Source organism: Saimiri boliviensis, chromosome 3 (assembly GCF_048565385.1).
Source record: "Saimiri boliviensis isolate mSaiBol1 chromosome 3, mSaiBol1.pri, whole genome shotgun sequence".
Lineage (NCBI taxonomy): Eukaryota > Metazoa > Chordata > Mammalia > Primates > Cebidae > Saimiri > Saimiri boliviensis.
This window is the reverse complement of record NC_133451.1, coordinates 47,453,222-47,477,084: the sequence shown is the minus strand read 5'-3', so window position 1 is coordinate 47,477,084 and position 23,863 is coordinate 47,453,222. Positions and strand designations below refer to the sequence as shown.

At 42.4% G+C, this 23,863-nt stretch overlaps 2 non-coding genes across 2 annotated transcripts; one reads left to right on the top strand and one right to left on the bottom strand.

Moving 5' to 3' along the window:
• Positions 1 to 3,653: 3,653 nt before the first annotated feature.
• LOC120363805 (small nucleolar RNA SNORA70) lies at positions 3,654 to 3,794 on the bottom strand. Its single transcript, XR_005579243.1, has one exon. It is a non-coding gene; the product is annotated as a small nucleolar RNA SNORA70 (small nucleolar RNA).
• A 3,288-nt stretch (positions 3,795 to 7,082) lies between these two features.
• LOC120363769 (U6 spliceosomal RNA) lies at positions 7,083 to 7,186 on the top strand. Its single transcript, XR_005579215.1, has one exon. It is a non-coding gene; the product is annotated as a U6 spliceosomal RNA (small nuclear RNA).
• Positions 7,187 to 23,863: the final 16,677 nt, after the last annotated feature.

The window sequence follows — 23,863 nt, the reverse complement described above, 5'->3', positions numbered from 1 at the left end:
AGTCCCAGCTACCCATGATATTAAGGCATGAAAATCACTTGAACATGGGAGGCAGAGGTTGCATGAACGTGGGAGGCAGAGGTTGCAGTGAGCCAAGGTTGTACCACTGCACTGCAGCCTAGGTGGCAGAGTGAAACTCTGAAGAGAAAGAAAGAAAGAAAAAAAGAAAGAAAGAAAGGAGGGAGGGAGGGAAGGAAAGAAGGAAGGAAAAGAGAGAATGAAAGAAAGGAAAGCTAGGAGGAATGAAAGAAAGGGAGAAAGAAAGAAAAAGGAAGGAAGGAGGGGGAGAGAGGAAGGGAGAAAGAGAGACAGAGGGGGGAGGGAGGGATAGAGAGGGGGAAGGAGGAAGGAAGAGGGGAGGGAAGGAAGGAAAAGGAAAGCAAGGAAGGGAGGGAGGGGCAGAGGGAGGGAGGGTGGGATAAGGAACAGGCTGATCATGCAGAAGCGGGAGATGAGAAGAGAGGGGGCCTGTCCTGCTTCTCTCACCAATCAATTTCCTGCCTCTGAGGAAACCCAGACAGAAACAAGCTAACGAGGGAACCTGGGAGCTGCAGCCAGCCAGAGGCAGTTTGAGTTCACAGGCCCTGATCCTCAAGAAAAGGAGTCCCTTCTCCTCTTGTCAAAGCGGGGCTGCCTTTTCTTGCTCCATGCAGTCATGTCTTTGGGATTCAGGTGAAGTCTTGGTGGCCACTGCTTCGTTCGCCAGGTGCCGATCCCAAATCTACTTGTGAGGAATTGTGAATGGTTATTTATTTTTTTTTTTTCTAATCCTGATGTGTGCACTCAGCCACCTGCTGAGCTTTCCCGGGCTGAGTCCCACTTTTGCTCCCCTCAGCCCTATTCTTGCCAGCTCTGCTCTTACCGAACATTAGTTTCCTAGGGCCCCTGACAAACACTCCGGCTCTCCGTTCCTTCTAGGCACAGGGCGGCACTGTATTCCCTACCTCCTTTGAAGTCGGGTGTCACCATGTGACTTGCTTTGGCCAATGAAATGTAAGCAAAAGCAATACATGCTGCTTCTAGTTGAAATTTTAAGAGCAGGCATGGAATTCACCATTGTTCCATTTTCTGCCTGCTACAGTTTGAACACGTCCCCCAAACTTCACGTGTTAATCCTCAAATTCATGTGCCGACTGGAGGTGGGGCCTTTGGGAGGTAATTAGGATTAGATGGGGTCATCAGGTTGGAGCTCTCAGGATGGAGCTCCCTTGATGGAACTGGTGGACTTATAAGAAGAGAAAGAGACCCAGCATGGTGGCTCATGCCTGTAATCCCAGCACTTTGGGAGGCCAAGGCATCCAGATCACTCTGAGCCCAAGAGTTTGAGACTAGCCTGGACAACATGGTGAAACCCCATCTCTACTAAAAATGCAAAAAAAAAAAAAAAAAAAAAAAAAGTAGCTTGGCATGGTGATACAAACCTCTAGTCTCAGCTTCTTGGGAGGCTGCGGTGGGAAGATGGCTTGAACCTGAGAGACAGAGGTTGCAGTGAGCCAGGATGGCACCAATGTACCCTATACTGGGTGACAGAGCCAGATCTTGTCCCAAAAAGGAAGAAGAAGAGGAAGAAGGAGAAGGAGGAGAAGGGAAAGAGAGACCTGAGTTGTCACACATGCCCTTGACCGTGTGATGCCCTGTGCCATGTCATGAGGCAGGAAGAAGGCCCTCATTAGATGTCAGTACCTTGATTTTGGACTTCCCAACCTTTAGAACCATAAGCTAAACAAACTTTCTTTATTTATACATTATCCAGTTTTTGGTATTCTGTTACAGTAGCAAAAAATGGACTAAGACACTGCCTAGGGACCACCAAAGCATTTGTCAAAATGGAACATAGGTCTCTATATTAGTTTCCTGTTGCTGCTGTAAGAAATTATCACAGCTTAGTGGCTTAAAACAATAAAAAATTATCATTTTATAGTTTTGGAGGTCAGAAGTCCAAAGTCAGTCTCCCCAAGCTGAGGTCAAGCTGTTGACAGTACTACTTCCTTGTAGACGTTTCAGGGGACAATCCACTTCTTTGCCTTTTTCAGTTTTAGAGGCTGCCTGCATTCCTTGGCTTGAGGCCCCTTCCTCACACCACTCCAACCTCTTGCTTCTGGGGCCATGTCTTCTACTACTGCCTTTGACTTTCTTCCCTCCTTCTTATAAGGACCCTTGTCATTATACTGGGTCCACCTGGAAAATCCAGATAATCTCCCTATTTCAATATGCTTAGTGTAATCACATCAGCAAGGATCCTTTTACCATGTAAGGAAACATATTCAGTGGTTCCCCGGATTAGGAGGTGAATATCTTTGGGGGCTATTGTCCTAACAGTACTTGAGAGATTTCAGCGAGCAGAGGTCCACCTGCTAAGTTGCATTAGACATGCAGTGTGAAAAAAAAATGGGGGTGCTTTGACTCACTGAGATTTAGGAGGTTGTCTATTATGACAGCAGAATTTAGCACACATTTATACCTCATGTCATTTTTGCCTCCTATGTTTTGCAATAACTCTACACAATAAATATGACTTTTTAAAATAAAGTAGACTTTTTACATAATGTACTAGGAATAATCAATCTATAAGCAAACCGAAGGGTGTTTTTGTTCCCCCAAAAAAAGTAACTTTAGATCTGTAGACTTAAAAATAAATACTGCCCACATTTAATATCCTAACAAAATTCTTTCCTGACTCTGAAAAATCTTCAGATTCCCTTTCTTTCAAGAAACTAAAAGGTTAGCAATGTTAATTTACTTAGATTCTGAAGCAGGTGAAAGTAACAAAGAAAACACACTTGATTGAAAGATTGTTAAATTTAGTTCTGTTTTTTCTAGAAGTTGAGGAGTGAGGATGGAGGAGTTTTTCCTGATAACTGAAATACAAATATACTTATCTGACTTTCTAAAGTACAACCCTTTCCCTAGTTCATAGATTCATGTGTTCTAGATCATAAAAAGTAGAGCGATAAATGTGTTACAGTCTTGAATTACAGAGTCCAAGCTGTGCCACCACCCACATGTCTTCTTCATAAGTTGGATGGGCTTCTGAACATGTCAGTCTCAGTACAAATCAGGGGTCACCAGCTTTTTGATTGTGCCCTCTAATCAGCAAAAAATATTCAGCCCACACTTCCACTATGTATACTTACCAATGTATTATAAGCATTACAATTCATGCATTAAAAAGACACTAAAAGATGATATAAAGATGAGATACATAATATTATTATTTATTTTGGAGGGCAGGAGGGCTTTATTGGTGGGTGTGAGTAAGGAGGGGCAGCCCAGTGGGCGCCCCCATAAGCACAGGGCCAGCCACTTGTCCAGGGGACCATGATTTGGGGGGGGGGGGAGGTTGACTCGATAGCTGTGTAGGATGAGCTGCTTCACAGCTACCATGTCTTCAAATTCATCTACATTTATCTTGGTAAAAGTCTCGCTTCTTTGAGATATGGATCCTCTGGCAGCTCAGGAACCTGAACTTGGTCCTGCGTGGGCCCTTACTCTCAGGCTCCTTGTTCTGGAGCTTGGTGCAGATGAACATAATGACTTGGCCAGTATAGACCTTGCCTACCATACCCTGGGGCTTTCAGAGGCATGCTGCGTACCTGTCTGGAGCCTAGACTGGAAACAGCATCAGGTCAGGGACATGAACGTCCATTGGAAAGGGCTGTCCCCAAGGCTCCTCAGGACAACACATACAGCATACAAGCGACAGGGCCATACACTTCCAAGAAGGCTGCCATTCGCAGCCATTGCACACTGGGCCCTTGCAAGGAAAGGAACACGATTGGCTTCATTGACTGTAGGAAATCATATTTTTAAATGTCTTTCTGATGGTGACAGCATCATGCTACACTCGTTACCATTTCAAGTAAAAATATGCCCTGAAGTTGTGGCTCCTCATTAATGATAGTGGATGTAAATACAACCTGCAAGCCATCTCCCTGATAATTTTGACTGTTTTGTCAGACTTTTCATCAAATCTCGTTTGACCCTTTTTATTTTTACCTTTCAATGTGGATAACAAAGAGCTTTTTCTGGGGGTAGAAGTCTCTGCTCTGTCTTTTCTGTTGTCGTTTATTTGCTTGAACTCATGTTATTGCTTTCACCTCAATCCATGGTTTCTTTTCAGGAAATCTTTTTAAGTCATTTGTCTGTTTTTATGAGAGTTGATTTAATTAAAATTAGAGACTATTATTGAAAAACATTTATGATAATAGAACTGACCATACATAAACTGTAATACATCACACTGTGCTGAAAGCAAAAGAGTGAGGAAACCACCTTCACCCCATCTTTTCTGGAACTCCCATCCTTCCCTCCGGTGCCTCCATGCATGGCACAGCCACCACACAAAGTCACGCGGCATCTGGATAAAGGGAGAGTGTCAGTGTCGATCCATATATTTAGTTTCATAACGCTTCTGGGAAGCATGTGCCATATACTGTAGAACTCTAATATAAGTAACTAAAGCCAAGTGGAGTGGCTCACACCTGTAATCCCATTCATTTAGGAAGCTGAGGCAGGTGGATCGCTAAAGTACGGAAGTTTAAGCCCAGCTTGGGCAACATGGTTTTCATGTTGATGGGGTTTCATGTAGAAACTCCATCTCTACAAAAAAAAAAAAAAAAAAAAAAAAAAAAAAAAAAAAATTAGTTGGGCATGGTGGCACATGCCTGTAGTCCCAGCTTCTCAGGAGGCTGAAGCAGGAGGATCACTTCAGTCACTTCAGCCAGGGAGGTCAAGGTTGCAGTGAGCTGTGATTGTGCCACTACACTCCAGCCTGGGCAACAGAACAAGACCCCGTTTCAAACAATAAAATAAGAAAAAAGAAAAAAATAAGTATCTGAAATGCAAGTGTCTAAAAAGGCTTTTACAAGGGCAATCGATTTAGGTATATAGCAAAAGACCTGTAATCTATTCTAATAGTGTTGCTATTACAAAACAAATTACAAAGAAGCTGAAGCCAGAAAGCCTAGATGTCTTTCCCCTAATCCCACAGAGGACTTTTGGCAATTAGGACCAGAAACCAGATAGTCTGAGTCTCAGGCCGACACACTTTCCATTACAGCATGAGGTTATGAATGAGTAAACTCAGAACTTTCATGACCGATTGAAGTCGTGCTGGCCTCCCTTCAGCATGCTATGCTGTGTGATGAGGGGGAAAGATGCAGGCCAAGAACAGGGAGAAGCCAGGAGGTAACAGGTCCAGCCCTGGAGATGCGGGAGGATTTTTAGTTCCCTGCAAGATAGTTATAAAGAAAAGATATTTATTTATAAGAAAACATCGAAAGAATACAAGAAACTACTAGAAGTGGTTACCTTTAGGGGTGGGGGAAGGGTGGTAGACAAAAATAGGGATGGGGACCAGACCTCCCAATGCATACTTTGTATATAGCTCTGATTTTTTTTTTCCAGACAGGGTCTCGCTCTGTCACCTAGGCTGGAGTGCTGTGGTACAATCTCTGCTCACTATAACCTTGGCTTCCTGGGTTCAAGCAACCTCAACTTTCTGAGTAGCTGGGAAGCTGGGATTACAGATGCACTCCACCACATCTGGCTAATTTTTGTATTTTTAGTAGAGACAGGGTTTCACCATGTTGCCCAGGCTGGTCTTGAACTCCTGAGCTCAAGTGATCCACCCGCCTCAGCCCCGCAAAGTACTGGGATTGCAGGCGTGAGCCCCTGCACCTGGCCTAGCTCTGATTTTTGAGCCAGACTAGTGTATTACCTATAGAAAGATATTTATAAGATCATGGTTTGCCTCCCAATGTATGTCTAGCTGTATGTCTCACTGAAAAGGATATTCAGATAGATAGATTAAGGTTCTTCTGAAAAGAGTTCTTCATGCCCTCTCTACCAGAAATTCAAGGATATTATTAATATGGTTTGGATTTGTGTCGCTGCCCAAATCTCATGTGTAATTGTAATCCCCCAGTGTTGGAGGGGCTAGTGGGAGGTGATTGGATCATAGGGGCAGCTTCCCCTGCTGTTCTTGTGATCGTGAGTTCTCCAAATTTCTGGTTGTTTAAAAGCATACAGCCCTTTCCACCTCACTCTCTTCCTCCTGCTCCAGCCATGAGGATGTGTTGGCTTCCCCTTCGCCTTCCACCGTGATTGTAATTTTCCTGAGGCATCCCAAGCCATGCAGAACCATGAGCCAGTTAAACCTTTTCTCTTTGTAAATTACCTAGTCTCAGGTATTTCTTTATAGCAGTGTGAGAATTGACTAATACATTATAGTCAGGGCTACATTGATTATATTGATATATATTGATTCTATTCAAGGACAGCCAGCCAAGAAGACGTCTGGTGTGGCAACCTGTAAGAAATGATAAAGTGTTCCTGGAAATGTAATAAGATGAAGGCAATTATAGTTCCCTCTTGTACCATAGAGTTCAGTCAGGGAAGCGAGACCATTATGAGCACTGTGGGTACGTTATTTATTATGGAGTTAGACTTTCCACAATCTGGGGAAAAGCTGAGGGTGAACGATCTGAAAAGCACCAGAGAAAAGTCACTAATGAAGCCTGGAAAAAGCAAACAAGTCAAAGCTTGCTGGATGTGAGGTGCACTGACTGCTGGAAGGCAACCGTGAAGGCGCTGGCACAGAAGTCTGTGGAGGACTGCCAGCTCTTTGTGGCTTCCACCTCTGTGAGCTCACAGCAGAGCATCTTATGGTGGGCCTGACTCATAGCTGGCCAGTGGGGCCAGCAGTCAGGAAGAAGAGCTGGACACTGAGTGGGAAAAAGTGAGGACAAGATGGCACCCGCAGACACTGTATTTTGTGTTTTTGTTGTTGTTGTTGTTGTTGCTGTTGTTGTTTTGAGATGGAGCTTCCCTCTTGTCACCCAGGCTGGAGGGCAATGGCGTGATCTCGGCTCACTACAACGTCTGCCTCCCTCAAGCGATTTTCGTGCCTCAGCCTCTGCAGTAGTGGGATTGGGGGCGTCATGGCCTCCCAAAGTGCTGAGATTACAGGCGTGAGCCACTGCCCCCCGCCCCCACAGGCACTGTTAGCCACGCCTACCAATGATGACCTTCAAAGTGCAAAGGATGCTGCTTCATTGCTGATCTCAAATTTCACACAAGGCGCGCGCTTCGACAGCCCATCTAACAAAACTGGGATGATACAGAGAACATCAGCATGGCCCCTACACAGGATGATGCACAAATTTATGACGCCTTCCATATGTTCAGCTTCCTTTTAATATCATGCTGTTGTTTAGGTAATGAGAAATACTAGGTCATTGGTTTTAGATTTTGTAATTTTCTCCCTGAGTTCCTGCTAGCTTTTTACATTCTAGTAGTCAGTGTATTTTCAGTGAAATGTAAAAATATTCTCATTCTCTTTGATCAGTGTTAATTTCTTGAGATCATATTGCACTTGAATCCTGCAGCTGTCATTCATCTCTTTTATAAGCAACATATGATTTTTGACATGTGTAGACCAGCTCTTCATATTTTCATCGTATTTTCAAGATGTGATTTTACATTTTGGCATCTTAAAAACAGTTTGGTCATAACTCTAGATACATGCTGCTAATTTATGTACCTGCACATGTGACCTTTGTGAACAGAAATTACCATGTCCAATCTGTGTTTATACATAACTTTCTGGCTATATACTGCCCTTGAAAACAGGATCTCTTGGCCAGGCGTGGTGGCTCACGCCTGTAATCCCAGCACTTTGGGAGGCTGAGGCAGGTGGATCACCTGAGGTCAGGAGTTCAACAGCAGCCTTCCCAAAATGGTAAAATGCTGTCTCTACTAAAAATATAAAATATAGCCGGGTATGATGGCCTGTACCTTAATCCCAGCTACTTGGGATACTGAGACAATAGAATCACTTGAATCTGGGAAGCAGAGTTTGCTGGCAGGTAAAAGTTGCAATGGATGGCATCACTGCACTCCAGCCTGAGCAATGGAATGAGACCCTGTCTGGAAAAAAAAAAAAAAAAAGTCAGATGCTAGCAAGCTGTAGAGGGACCAACATGCTCCCATTGTGTCATTTTTAACATTTTTCAGAAGCGCAAGTACAAACTGAAAAGCCTCCAGCCCTGATCATGGCTAAGATTCTGTTCCTGGAATGTAGCCAGATGGACTCATTAAATTCAGATTCGAATCTTCTGGAACTACGACTTGAAATGTCTACAAGTCCCTAGAAGAAGCAGCTTCATCTTCCATGACACTCCTGTAGTGGGCACTGCTGCGAACTGCCCGATCCCCTTCCCCACACCACCTCCAGCTGCTGCAGCGACTCGCAACTGCCCCTGCTGATGAGAACTGCCCTTGGCCAATGGGAGCCATCTCCCCAACAGCCCCCTGCCAGTCACTGGCTGATACGAAGAAACGAGAAGCCAAGCCACTTGTCTCAAGGGGGAGCTCACTGTGGTGCGGTTCACGCTCCAGTGCTCCCTCTGGGGCCAGGCTGTACCTGCCAGGGCTGCATTCCTACTTAGCTCTTCTGCTCTCTCCTCCTTTCTTCCCTCACTTTTTCCTGAGAGCACATCCTCAGGAAATCAATGACATTTGATTTCCTGTCCTAGGTTCTACTTCGAAGGAGTCCCAATCGACCACCCCTCTCTATTGCATTCTCCCCCGCAGCCACACTCCACACCTGCCAGTCCTAGAACAGAGGCATCTGCCAACCTCAAGGCTTTGGCAGTTGCCATTCCTTCTGCCTGGCACGGTTTCCACCAAATATCTGAGTGGCTGACTCCCTCAGCTCCTTCAGGTCTTTACTTAAAAGCCAGCTTTTCATCAAGATCTTGTTTTGGATTTTTTAACAACCCATTTAAAACTACAAACCCATCCAACACTGCTTTATCCCTTTCTTCTACTTGTACCATTTAATATAATAACAGCAAGTACTTACATAGTGCTTAAAGTGTGCTGGGCACAAGTCTAAGTGTTTAACACTAATTAAATGTAATCCTCATGACAAACCTCAAAGTTTTTATTAAACCAATTTTACGGATGAGGAAACCAAGGCACAGAGAGGTTAAGAACTTCCTCAAAGTTCATACAGCTTGTAAGTGATGGAGCCAGGCTTTGACCCCAAGCTGTCTGGCTCCAACACGGTGTCACTACACTGCATTAGCATATTTACTTACTTTATTTGTTTATTTACTTTATTTACTTATTTGTTTTGATTAATGCATATCTCCTTCCACTAAAATACAAGCTCCTTGAGGATACAGATTTTGGTCTTCTTGGTGCCCTGCTGTGTCCCACAGCACCCAGAGAAGTCTGGGTACCATACTCAGCCCTCAAATATTTATTAAACTCTGTACCTTCTGTGTCCTCAACCCTTCTTCTTTCTGGAGTCAAGAGAGAAAACAAATTATTATAAAGTGGATTGGTTCTTCTACTTTCAGCCAGCGTTCAGATTGATAAAATAAGAACCTCTTCCTTCCCATCTTGATTGAGCTCTGTAACAAACTGGATGCGGTGTTTTATGGCTCACAGTGATTGTTTAAATATCTGGCTTCTTTTGCATAACCGTGAGTGACATGCTGCCATGTTATTGTTGGCTAAGATAATGATCTCTAGCATCCTGAACACCAGAGTTTGCCGTGATGTTGTCAAGTTTTTCTACCAGAGACAATCACAACTGAGAGAAGACCTGCATGAATCTAAGCAGAAAGTTCATGGCCAGAGTCATTTATTCATACAATGTAGTACTGTTCGTTGGGACTGCAGGGAACTCCAAAAATAGCATCACATCCACATTCTGAACCACCTGAGAAATAGGCCCAAAAAATAAGAAATCAAAATATCGTGTTTACTACTAAGAAAGCTGATATTGCAGAATGTGGCTTAGATTTAAGAGCCGACTGGGTTTCCTAACACTAAACCCCAGACCTAGAAAGCTTGCCTATGGGTGGCCACAGAGCTCCCCAGGGAGGGCCCTGACCGTATAAACCTACAGCCTGGAGGAGTCAAAGCAGACACACCTTTTCCACAGGTCCCCAGCTCCCGGGAGGGCTCGAGAGGACACATTTATCTGCAGGTCAACAGCTCTCAAGAGGAACTGAGAGGAAAGGGCTGGCCATTCTATCCAATTTCTCCTCTGCACTCACCAGTTTGACAGGTCACTACATATTCCGCTCCCCCACCCCACCCCCCACGAACAAAAAAGAAGAGTGAAAAAGGCAGAGAGATGCCAAGTGTGTCACAGTTACGGATACTCCTTCGAAGGAAAGGAATAATTAAGAGTAGGCATTTTATTCCACAGCAAAAGGGGCAACTGGACTACTAAAGGAACTAACGTTACATTTTTGCTTTATGAATGTGGCATCACCAAATATCTAATAGTTAGATTATTATGATTACCATTTTGTTTCTTAGTTATCAGAGCTACAGCTATATTGAAACTGTAGCGTTATACAGTGAGGGATAAAACTTTAAAAATAATTCAGTCAACTGCTCTCCTTAATACAGATGACAAAACGGAAGGGTTGAATAATTTGTCCTATTAACAAAAATCTAGGCAGGTCAGAACCAGAGCTGTAACTCCTGTTTGTTTTCAGTCCAAATGTTTTATCCATCCAATGGGATGTTTTCAGCTTATCATCAAATTGTCTCTCATGTCAAGAAAGAGAGGAAAAAGAAACCCTTCACTAATAAAAAGCAAAAACATAACATACATGTCTATTTCATAGCCAAGATTACAGGGAGACAGTAAGATGAGGTGTTCAAGAAAACAGAAATCATTTCTCTAAATGATGTAAAATAAGGGCTTCATCAGCTTTCACTGTACCTTTCTTGATTTGATAGCTTGCACTAAAATTTCCCATCAAAGTTCATGTGCTGTAGCTAGCTAAGTCTCTCTGCTTATTTTCATGAAATTCAAGAGAACTAGACAGGTCTCTTTATAAACATAAACTATAGTATCCTAATGATATCTGTGTTATGCTATTTATACATAGCTCAAATGTCCTGGGCATTTTTAAAATTCTACATTATTATGAAACATATTGCAGCTTTTTTTTCAATGAATGGTAGAAGAAATTAGTGCTAGTCTCAGTATCTCACAGGAGAGGGAAATCTTATTTCAAGATTCTTTCACTTTCTAGGCCAGGCACGATAGCTCATGTCGGTTAGTCGGTTATCCCAGTACTCTGGTAGGCCTAGGTAGGTGGATCACTTGAAGTCAGGAGTTTAAGACCAGCCTGGCCAACATGATGAAGTCCCGTCTCTACTACTAAAAATACAAAAATTAGCCAGATGTGGTGACATGCACCTGTAATCCCAGCTCCTCAGGAGGCTGAGGCAGGAGAATCACTTGAATCCAGGAGGCAAAGGCTGCAGTGAGCCAAGATCATGCCACTCACTTCAGCCTGGACGATAGGGTAAAATTCTATCTCAAAAAAAAATTTTCTTTTCACTTTCTATAATGCAATATGCATGCATAAGGGCTTTAAAATAGGGCACAATGGCCAGGTACAGTGGCTCATGCCTGTAATTCCAATAGTTTGGGAGGTGGAGATGGGTGGATCACCTGAGGTCAGGATTTTGAGACCAGCCTGGTCAACATGGTGAAACCCTGCCTCTACTAAAATACAAAAAGTAGGCAGGTGTGGTGGCACATGCCTGTAATCCCAGCTACTCCAGAGTGGGAGGCACAAGAATTGCTTAAACCTGGGAGGCAGAAGTTGCATCCAACTAAGACTGCAAAACTGCACTCCAGCCTGGGCAAGAGAGAGACTCTGTCTCAAAAAAATAAAATAGAATAGGGCACAAATATAAAGATCAAGTATCACTGGGTTTGAAAATTAAAATAAGGAATGAATTCAGTATAAATATGCAGTATGATAATAGTAATTCTTTTGATTTTATATATCCATGGTTACTGCTGAAGGTATTTCATTTGTTTATCCCCATACTTTTCAATTATGAAAAGCTAGTACTATATTTCAAATTACAGAAAGTTTATGTAGATACAGAAACTAAAGAGAAATCTTCACTGTTTTAAAATTCCTTACTCAACTACTTGCCTGTGTAACTTCATAAATGGCAACCCTGTTCATCCAACCCATGAATTGGTCGGAAGTACCCATGGCTGTGATGTAAGGAGATGAAGGTGCCTCTGCATGCTTGCTCTGGGCTGCCCAAATATGTTAGGCCATTGCAGAGACTGTCATTCACTGAGGTAAGAGAGTAATTTGGTTGCTAAAGGAGTAAAAGCCTTACCTAATGAACTACAGGCTCCACTAGCAAATTTAGGTTATTTTATTATGGAAATGCACTGTGGTGTTCCGTTGTGTGGCAATTGTTGCAGCTATCTATAGCAACAACAACAAAATAGTCCAGCCAGGCTGGTGATCCTGAATTGTAAAAGGTAGGGACCCAGGTTTATAAAGCTTGCCTAGGATAAATGATGCTTTGAAAAGATATCAAGAAGTGTGAGTGTGTGTGTGTGTGTGTGTGTGTGTGTGTGTGTGTTGAGGAAGGTTAAGGAAATAGCTGGTTCAAAGAGAGTGTGGGGTTTTTGGTTTTATTTTATTTTTTATTTGAGACAGGGTCTTACTCTGTCACCAGGTTGGAGTGCAGTGGTGCAATCATGACTTACTGCAACCTCAAACTCCTGGGCTCAGCAATACTTAAACAATACTCCTGCCTCAGCCTCCCCAGTAGCTGGGACTCCAGGCATGAGCCACCACGCTTTTTTTTTTCTGGACAAGTCCAGATTTAGAGCCAAACTTCTACTCTCCAGGCACTTATGGTCAGCTTTAGGACCTTTGTTCCTTCTGGAAAAACAAATCAGTCTGTAGGGCTAAATTTCTAAGTAGAGGGGCTAGAATGCTGCCTAATCATGGGAAAAGTGTTTACCAGTTCTACTGCTAACCTCAACTGTGTGTCAGTATTTCATAATATTCACAGCAAAGATTCTGATGTTTTATTCACATTACTATCCCCACACCTGGAACAGAGTCTGGTGCCTAACAAATGCTCAATAAATATTGGCTGGATGAAGAAGTCATCAGTGATTCTAAATTACAACCTCACCTTACCACAGCTGCGGTGTGACCTTGAGCCAGTCATGTGTCCTGTCCATTTCAGTTTTCTCAAGACAAATGAAAGCACGAGCAGACCCTGGGTGGTGTGAGAAGTAGATGAGACATCTCATGTCAAGCACTGCAACACAGTACTTGCATTCAATGTCAGATTTTAAAAATTATTTATGTTATTTTAAATAATGTTTTGCTTTTATGAAATTATCATGTACGCCAGGCATGACAGCTCATGCCTGTAATCCCAGCACTTTGGGAGGCTGAAGCAGGTGGATCACAAGGTCAGAAATTCAAGACCAGCCTGGCCAACATAGTGAAACCTCATCTCTACTAAAAATGCAAAATATTAGCCTGGCATGGTGGCGGGAGCCTGTAATTCCAGCTACTCAAGAGGCTGAGGCAGGAGAATCGCTTGAACCCAGGAGGCAGAGGTTGCAGTAAGCGGAGATCACGCCACTGTGCTCCAGCCTGGGTAATATTACAAGACTCCTTATCAGGGGGAAAAAAAAAAAGAAAGAAATTATATCGTAGTAGAATTATAACAAATAATGTTCTAATTTCTGAAGCTGTTATTTTGGTACTGCAGACCTTACAAAATAAATGGTTCTCATAAATTTTTATGACTGTAAATTTTAACTCAGTCATTTAGAATTGTCTCTAATACACACTCATCAAATCTGAAAATTTCAGTTCCTCTAAAACCAATCGATAATAAATGTGCCGTTGTAACAGGCCAAACAGCCCTGGTAGCTTCTAGAGGTCAAAGAGCTCCCTGTGCTTATATAAGTGAAAGAAAGGAATAGAAAAAATATTCTTAATCTGTACTAAAAATCTAAAATTGAAAAATGACATAGAACACTAAGAAATAAAGTCATTTGTAATCTTAAAGTACTGCATTGCTCCAACTAAAAACCTGAGACACAGTTATAAAACCATATTTACCCTCTTCCTATTCTATTGGTGACAAAGATCAATTTTAGTCCTAAATCATCATGTGTCAGAATTGCTTGAAGGGATATATTTATAAAGGGAACTTATTTTGCATCTGCTAGTTTTTTAAAGGAAAAGATGAATTCTAGTCCAATATTCCTAATGAAGATGTTAAATCTTCTGTCAGAAGATTCTAGACCTAGGGGTGTCTTCAATTACCTATTATTTAACTAAACTTAAAACTTTAGATTTATAATGGAGCACTAAGCCAAAAGCCCCATTACAACTAATAAGAGAAAATGTCTTTAGGTCTCACCACTCTTCACCAGCCCCTAAAACATGGAGTCAAACAGTTCTCAATGTACTGTAAGAGAAAAACTCAAAAATGGGCCCCCAAAAATATGGAGTTTACATGGCTACTAGCAATGTACCAGAAAACCCAAGAAGCTGCACTGATTGTATCAGTCTATGCCAACCCAACACATGCTAGTATCATATACCTGAATAACAAACACAAAAACAATGATAATAGGTAAGTCTTATGTATTACTATGTGCCAGAAACTGATTTAATGGCCTTGTGTATATTAACTCATTTATCCTCACAATTATCCTGTGTGGTAGGTCTACTAATGAGATGATTTTTCTGGATCCCCACCCAAATCTCATCTGGAATTGTAGCTCCCATGATTTCCACATATTGTGGGAGGGACCAGGTTGGAGATAATTGAATTGTGGGGGTGGTTTCCCCCACACTGTTCTCGTGGTAGTAAGTCTCACGAGATCTGATGGTTTTATAAGGGGGAGTTTCCCTGCACAAGTTCCCTCTTGCCTACTGCCATGTAATCTACACCTTTCCCCTTCAACCATGATTGTGAGGCCTCCCCATCCACGTGGAACTGTGAGTCCATTCTATTGGTGACAAAGATAAATTTTAGTCCTAAATCATCATGTGTCAGATTTGCTTGAAAGATATATTTATAAAGGGAACTTATTTTGTATCTGCTAGTTTTTTCAAATCTCTTTTTCTTTATAAATTACTCAGTCTCAGGTATGTCTTTATCAGCAGCATGAAAATGGACTAATACAGCTAATACACCTAACTTATGGCTGAAGCAACTGAGACACAGACAGGAGAATTACTTTGCCCATGATCGCACAGCTAGGAAAGGGAAGGGCATAAGCCAGATTCCATGCCCTTTCCCCACCCAAGGGCTGTCTTTACTCGTATCCTGTAGAAAAGCAGGCATTGGTTTGGTTGGGTCTGCCAGTGAGGATCTCATGGGTGAAATAATTCTGTTCTTCCAAATTTTATTCCTTTACATTTGATTTATTTTTTTAAGCGGAAACACTGTAAACTACAGACATCATGACATCTCATCCCTAAATACTTTAGTATGCAGCTCTAAAAAATAAGAACAGCCTCCATAACCAAAATCGACACTATCATGCCTAACGAGCCATAATAATAATCTTAATGAGTTTTAATACCATTTAAGACCCAAGTCATATTCCAATTTCCATAATGTTTCCCAAAATCATTTTTGTAGCTATTTAAATCTATATAAACTGAAATCTAATCTAGGATCACATGTTATATAATACATCTGATGGTTGGGTCACTTAAATTGCTTTAACTCTATTAGACTCACTGTTTCTCTGATGCTGATTTGCTAAGTGTCCAGGACAGTTGTCCAGTGGAGTGTCTCACCTTCAGGGTTTGCCTGATTGCTTAATCATGGTGTTGTTTAGCTTCTACTTTTCCAGTTATTACCTATCTTTGAAATACCCTTCTGATAGTTAACAAGATAAAGAAAATAAATCTACAACACCAAAGGCATGAACTATGGAAAACTGATAGATCAAACTTTATTAAAATTTAAAATGTCAAGGCCAAGTACAGTGACTCATGCCTGCCTGTAATTCTAGCACTTTGGAAGGAAGGTCCAGGCCGGAGATCACTTGAGCCCAGGAATTCAATGCTATGGTGAGCTATATAATCTTACCACTGCACTCCAGTCTGGGTGACAGAGCAGGACTTTATCCTTAACAACAACAACAACAACAACAAAACCTGGCCAGGCAAGGTGCCTTACTTTGGGTAATCCCAGCACTTTGGGAGGCCAAGGTGGGTGAATCATGAGGTCAGGACATCAAGACTACATTGGCCAAAGATGGTGAAACCAGAAAAGAAAAATAGCTGGGTGTGGTGGCAAATGCCTGTAATCCCAGCTACTCGGGAGGCTGAGGCAGGAGATTCACTTGAACCAGGGAGTTAAGAGGTTATAGTGAGCTAAGATCACACCACTGCACTCCAGCCTGGCAACAGAGCAAGGCTCCGTCTCAAAAAACAAACAAACAATCAAACAAACAAAAAACAACCCTGTTCTTCAAAGACACTGTCAAGAAAATGAAAACACAAGCCACAGACTGGGAGAATTGCATGACAATCTGATGAAAGACTACCTTAAAAATATACAAAGAAGTCTTAAAACTTAACAAGAAAAAAACAACCCAAGTAAAAAATGGACTAAAGAACCTAACAGATACCTCACCAAAGATTATTGATACATAGATGACAACTGTATATATATATATAAAATATATATATGTATTTACACACACATAAATATACAAATACAATATATATACAAATCTTTTTATGTGTATATATATATGCAAGTACAAATATATATACAAATCTTTGTGTATATACACATACACAAAGATGCTCAACTTCATATGTTTTCAGGGAATTGCAAATCAAAAGAACAAATGAGCTATCACTGTGCACCTATTCGAATGGCCAAAATCTAGAACAATGACAACACCAAATGCTGGTGAGGATTTGGAGCCACAGAACGTCTCATTCATTGCGGTGAAAATGCAAAATGGTACAACCACTTTGGGAAACAGTTTGGAGATTTTTTAGGAAGCTAATGATACTCTTATCACATGATTCAGCAATCGTCTCCTTAGTATTTACCCAAAAAAGTGAAAACTTATGTTCACACAAAAACCTGCACATGGATGTTTATAGCAGTTTCATTTGCAACCGCCCAAACCTGGAGGCAACCAAGATGTCCTTCAATAGGTGGATAAATAAATAAACGGTGGTCCAGCCAGACAAGAGAATATTATTCAGCACCGAAAGGAAATGAAAAAGCACTGTCAAGCCATGAAATGACATGGAGGAAATTTTTTTTTTCTTTTTTTTTTTCTTTTGAGACGGAGTTTCGCTCTTGTTACCCAGGCTGGAGTGCAATGCGCGATCTCGGCTCACCGCAACCTCCGCCTACTGGGTTCAGGCAATTAATTCTCCTGCCTCAGCCTCCTGAGTAGCTGGGACTACAGGCGTGCGCCACCATGCCCAGCTAATTTTTTGTATTTTTAGTAGAGACGGGGTTTCACCATGTTGACCAGGATGTTCTCGATCTCTTGACCTCGTGATCCACCCGCCTCGGCCTCCCAAAGTGCTGGGATTACAGGCTTGAGCCACCGCGCCCGGCGGACATGGAGGAAATTTAAATGCATATTGGTAAATGAAAGAAGTCAATCTCAAAAGGCTACATGCTGTACAGTTCCAACTATATGACATTCTGGAAAACGGTACAGTAAAAAGATCAGTGGTTTCTAGGAGTTCAGGGGAAGGAGGAATAAACAGGGAGAGCACAGATGATTTTTAGGGTAGTGAAACTACTCTGTAAGATTCTACAATGGTGGACACATATCATACCTTTGTCCAAAACCATAGAAGTACAACACTATGAGTGAACCCTAATGTAGACTACGGAATCTGGGCAAAAATGATGTGTCATTGTAGGTCCATCAGTTGTCCCAAGTGTACTGCTCCAGTGAGACACATCGATAATAGGAGAGGCTATGCATGTTTTAGGACGGGGTATTATGCGATATCTCTGTACCTTTTGCTCGATTTTTCTGTGACCCTAAGACTTTTCCAAAACAAAAATTCTATTGAAAGCAAAAACAAAGCAAACACAACAAAACCTAGATAAAAGAACAATGAAAGAAGTCAAGGGTGAATTCTTGAGGATTCTGGGAGGGCGGGAAGATAATACATTGAATCTGCGGCTCGTGTAGCAGCCTAGAGAAAAAGTCCGAAGACTAGAGAAGAGAATGAGCAGAAACTAAGGACTAAAGGAATGTTGTTCAGTTATTTCTAGATTGAATTCATTTAAGTGATCCCTGTATGAATAACCACAAGTAATTGAGACTTAAAATAATAGTCCAAATAACTTGCATTCTGAGCAGGGACTAGAAATTGTAGGTATAAGGCAACTTTATGACATGGATACCACTATACAAAGCAAGATTTTGAGTTTTTGTCTTCAAGCCTTTATCATATTAGGTGGGGCTTTGTGATGCAAGCTCTCATTGGAAACTTCAATCTATTCATAGACAAAGTGTAAAGTAGCAAGGCTTAGTCACGTTAGCAACCTACAATGTATACTAGTGCGATAGAAATTCAGCTTGTTGCTAGCCTGCAGTCATAAAAGTCTTTTGAATCCTTGTTCAAAGACAACTCATTTGCATGCACTTTAAATGCTCGGGAAATAGCCATGGAAAACTTTCATTCCAGGTAGGTAAATAAAAAATGTTGCTATGGGATTATAAAAATAGACTGGAGAAATTTCAAGTTACTTTCATTATTTACTTATTCACCAAGTATTTTACATGACCTACCTTAGCCAGGACCATGGACACGCTGTAGATGTGAATTTTAGTTCACTTCACTGGCATTTCTGAAAGGCAGTGTTCTTTTGTGTCTCCAAATAAAGTTAGATTTGTTCAGAGTCCCCCTTCACTCAGGAAGTTCAATCTCTAGAATTTGGTGGGGATGGGGGGCAGGAACCCTTCTTCCTAGGGTCAAGTGAGGGGATCTAGCACAATCTAGAACATTCTGGAAGATCCTCTGTTCTCTTCTGGTCACACTGAACGGGTTGAGGTGTTCAGTGTCAAAATCCATGTGGTCCCTTGAAAGCAGTGGCCCAGTCTCAGATCTTTTGTCGACTGGGAAGTTAAAGGCTTGGTGAACCTTCTCTCTCAGGGGACCATGCAGCTTTTCTGCCATGAGGTCCTGCCACACACCAGCTGTGGGAGGGAAGTGCCGGTCTGCTGTACTACAGGACCTGCACATCTCTGCCTTGCTCCCAGTCTCTCCAAAAGCTCTCAGAACCTTCTCTCCGGGGTTGGCCTATTTCTTCCTCTCTCAGTTGGGGCTTCATTTTTACAACAAAATTCTATGTAGGGGTGATATTCCAGATGCCTGTTGCATGCTTTATTTCTGAACTCTTCCTTTATCCCTATAGTGCCAAAATCATTAGTCCTAAACATAAAGACACTTGGTGACTTTCTTGGAATGGGAAAGGGAGAATCCTTACCATTCATTCAGGCTGCGGAAAGAGTACATTACTCAAATTAAAACCTCAGTGCGGTTTTCTAGTCACAGAAGTGAAGGTGAGAAAGACAGCCCCTGCCTTCAAGTATCTCACATTCTAGAACAGAGGCAAATAAAGAGGTCATCAAAATACGCACACAGGAGAGATTCCTGCCTCAGGGGCCAGAGAGGGAGAATTTTCCTGGAGGAAATGGTTATAAACACTTAAACAACACTCCCTGTGTGCCAGACACTATGCCAAGCAATTATTTATATACAGATATAGAGTGGGGCTATAATGGAGCACAGGTAGTCTGTGTTCCTGCTTAAATTCCTAAGCTTTAAGGGATATCCCCAGTGGGACCCAAAGAATAGGCATAGGCTTGCCATGGCAGAGCATGTAGGTGCCTGGTGGAGGGAATAGGGTGGACACAGTGCGAAGATGCCCTGAGAGGCGCTCTGAAGAGGGAAGAGGGAAGCTGAAATTGAACCGCCTGGAGCAGTTACAGCTTAGGCCCCTCCCCACGTGGACTGCCAGGATACTGACGCTTGTTTCCCGAATGCTGAGAAAAGTGAATCAGACAAAGTGGGCTGACAAGGGTAACAAATGGATTTTCAAAAATTCCTCTGCGAAAGCGAGTCTTCCCCCAACATTCTATCAAGATCTTGATTGCTAAGCTTATTAGATTTTGATTACTAAGCCTCTTGTCTAAAATGGAATTATGCCCTGCGAGGAGCTAAATCCGTGGTTTGCATTTACATCCTGCTGTGAGTCATTTTCTCCAGCAAATCAGATTGCTTTTCTCCCACCCACACCACAGCCAGGTGTGAAGGTTGCTACCTAAAGAGAGACTCCGGACACATAGCAGGACAGGAAGCTGACTATGCACACTTGTGATGGGGTCAACAAATCTGCCGCAGGATATCACTGGCCTCTGCTTAACCACATATTCTCTCTGCTACACCAGGATCATTCTGTTTTTTGCATTCAAAGGCTTTGCATATCATTGGCTGCAGAAAGCAGTTCTGGAATATTAAAGTAGTAAATTTACTTTCAGAATGTCTGTTATCAGCAGGTGTGAGTAAAATAAAAGATAGCCTTTGGGAGGCCGAGGCGGGCGGATCACCCGAGGTCAAGAGTTCGAGACCAGCCTGGCCAATATGGTGAAACCCCTGTCTCTACTAAAAATTAGCCAGGCACAGTGGTGCACATCTGTAATGCCAGCTACTCAGGAGGCTGAGGCAGGAGAATCGCTTGAACCCGGGAGGCAGAGCTTGCAGTGAGCCGAGATTGCACCACTGTACTCCGGCCTGCACAACAGAGCGAGATTCCATCTCAAAAAAAAAAAAAAAAAAAAAAAAGATAATAAAGGATAGGCTTGATGCAAGGAAGACTGGAGACACAAGTAAATCAATGTTCACTCATCTTCATTCTTCAGACTTTCCCTATTTGTGTCAAAATTATGATTGTTGGGGCCTGCTTCACCTCTTGCTGAGTCTGGCATTCTGAAAATCAAATCCAGATGAAGCTGAAGCAGCCAGAACTCTGGGTTTATGGCCCAAAAGCTCAAGCTGAGAACTGGCAAGGTGCCTCGCTCGAAAGCCATGCCAGCTCAACAGGGAAAGTAGAACCCGCGGTCTATCTTTGTGTGACATCTCATTTAAACCCAAATGTTCTGCTTTTGTGAGACTTGACATCATTTATTCCTCAGAGGAGGAATGAGTGATTCACAGAGCCTGTCACAGAGGTACGCAGATGGCAAGTTGAGCTGGAATAAGACAAAGAATGGCAGGATGCTGAGGGCTGCTCTTGCCACCCCATGAACACCCAAGATGTCCCCGACACACACATGAAACCTGTCTGTACCAGGAACCCAGCCAGAGCCCCTTTTACAGAGCAGGAAGAGGTGGTTGTGGGCGAGCCCTGGGCTCCTAGGGGCATCAATCAGATTTCCACCGGCATTGTTTTCTTTAAGAGACAGGATCTCCCTCTGTCACCCAGGCTGGAGTGCAGTAGAGCAATCATGGCTCACTGCAGCCTCAACCTCCTAGGTTCAAGCAATCCTCCTGTCTCAGCCTCCTGAACAGCTAGGACTACAGGTGTGTGCCACTACAGCTGGGTAATTTTTAAAATTTCTTTAGTATTTTGTACAGACAGGGTCTCATGTGTTGCCCAGATTGGTCTTGAACTGCTGGCCTCAAGTGATCCTCCTGCCTCAGCCTCCCAAGGTGCTGGGATTACACAGCGAGAAGTCCCATTTTGTCTTTAATTCATCCCCATCGCTTCCCCACTAGGGCTTGCTGTCCAGCTAACCACACTGAACAGCACTCTCTCCTGCCCCACCAAGCTGTTTGTCCAGGTCTCTCCAGGTATCTGTATCTATTTCTTGTTATGCATCAGTCTATGCATGTCCTCTGCCCAATGAGGCTGCTGGAGACCTAACATATCATAGAGGTTAAGAACATGAGCTCTGGGACCGGGCCACTGCAGTCTGAATCATGGCTATACCACCTCCCAGCTGTGATCTTGGCCATGTTACTTATCTTTTCTGTGCCTCATTTTTTCTACTTATAATGTTGGGATAATAGTATGTATTTCTAGGGTTGTTGAAAAGACCCTGCAGTGAGTCTGTTAAGAAAGAAAGGAAACTGTTCAGCTCCCACTTATGAGTGAGAACATGCAGTGTTTGGTTTTCTGTTCCTGTGTTAATTTGCTGCAGATGATGGTTTCCAGCTGCATCCATGTCCCTGCAAAGGACATGACCTCATTCTTTTTTATGGCTGCATAGTAATTCATGGTGTATATGTGCCACATTTTCATCTAGTCTATCATTGATGGACATTTGAGTTGGTCCCAAGTCTTTGCTATTGTAAATAGTGCTACAATAAACATATGTGTGCATGTATTTTTATAGTAGAATGCTTTATAATCCTTTGGGTGTATACCCAGTAATGGGCTTGCTGAGTCAAATGGTATTTTTGGTTCTAGGTCCCTGAGGAATCACCACACTGTCTTCCACAATGGTTGAACTAATTGACACTCCCACTAACAGTGTAAAAGTGTTCCTATTTCTCCGCATCCTCACCAGCATCTGTTGTTTCCAGACTTTTTAATGATTTAAATATAGCCATCTATTATTATTATTTTTTTTTTTTTTTGAGACAGAGTCTCACTCTATAGCCCTGGCTGGAGTGCAATGGCACAATTTTGGCTCACTGAAACCTCTGCCTCCTAGGTTCAAGCAATTCTCAAGCCTCAGCCTACTGAGTAGCTGGGATTACAGGCGCTTGCCACTGCACTCGGCTAACTTTTGTATTTTTAGTAGAGACAGGGTTTCACCATCTTGGCCAGGCTGGTCTTGGACTCCTGACCTCATGATCCATCTGCCTCAGCCTCCCAAAGTGCTGGGATTACAGGTGTGAGCCACCGCACCCAGCCAATGGTCACCATTCTAACTGGCATGAGATGGTATCTCATTGTGGTTTTGATTTGCATTTCTCTAATGACCAGTGATGATGAGCTTTTTTTCATGTTTGTTGGCCACATAAATGTCTTCTTTTGAGAATTATCTGTTCATATCCTTCACCCACTTTTTGATGGGATTGTTTGTTTTTTTCTTGTAAGTTTGTTTAAGTTCCTTGTAGACTCTGGATATTAGATCTCTGTCAGATGGATAGATTATAAAAATTTTCTTCCATTCTGTAGATTGCCTGTTCACTCGGATAATAGTTCATTTTGCTGAGCAGAAGCTCTTTAGCTTAATGAGGTCCCATTTGTCAATTATGACTTTTGTTGCAATTGCTTTTGTTGTATTAGTCATGAAGTCTTTGCCAATGCCTTCCACACAGGGAGGGGAACGTCACACACCAGGGCCTGTTGAGGGGGTGTGGGAAAGGGGAGGGAGAGCATTAGGACAAATACCTAATGCATGTGGAGCTTAAAACCTAGATGATCGCTTGATAGGTGCAGCAAATCACCATGGCACATGTATACCTATATAACATATCTGCACATTCAGCACATGTATCCCAGAACTTAAACTAAAATTAAAAATAAATAGGGGCCAGGTGCGGTGGCTCAAGCCTGTAATGCTAGCACTTTGGGAGGCCGAGGTGGGTGGATCACGAGGTCAAGAGATCAAGACCATCCTGGTCAACATGGTGAAACCCCGTCTCTACTGAAAAAAAAAAAAAAATACAAAAAAGTTAGCTGGGCATGGTGGTGCGTGCCTGTAATCCCAGCCTGGGAAACAACAGCGAAACTCCATCTCAATAAATAAATAAATAAATAAATAAGATTTTAGAATGCAATTTTAACATGTAACTTTCCTGTTAAAAGTTTCTATCTGAGGGGAAAAAAAAAAAACAGAAACAAAAAAAGGAAAACAGAAGCAAGGTAGGGAGGGGTAGAGGAGGGAGGGAGAGAGGGAAAAGAAAGATAGTGAGCCTCTTGAAATAAAGGACCATGTATTATTCACTTTTTCTTCTGTGCCTCATTAAATTCATTCATCATCATTACCATTCATGAG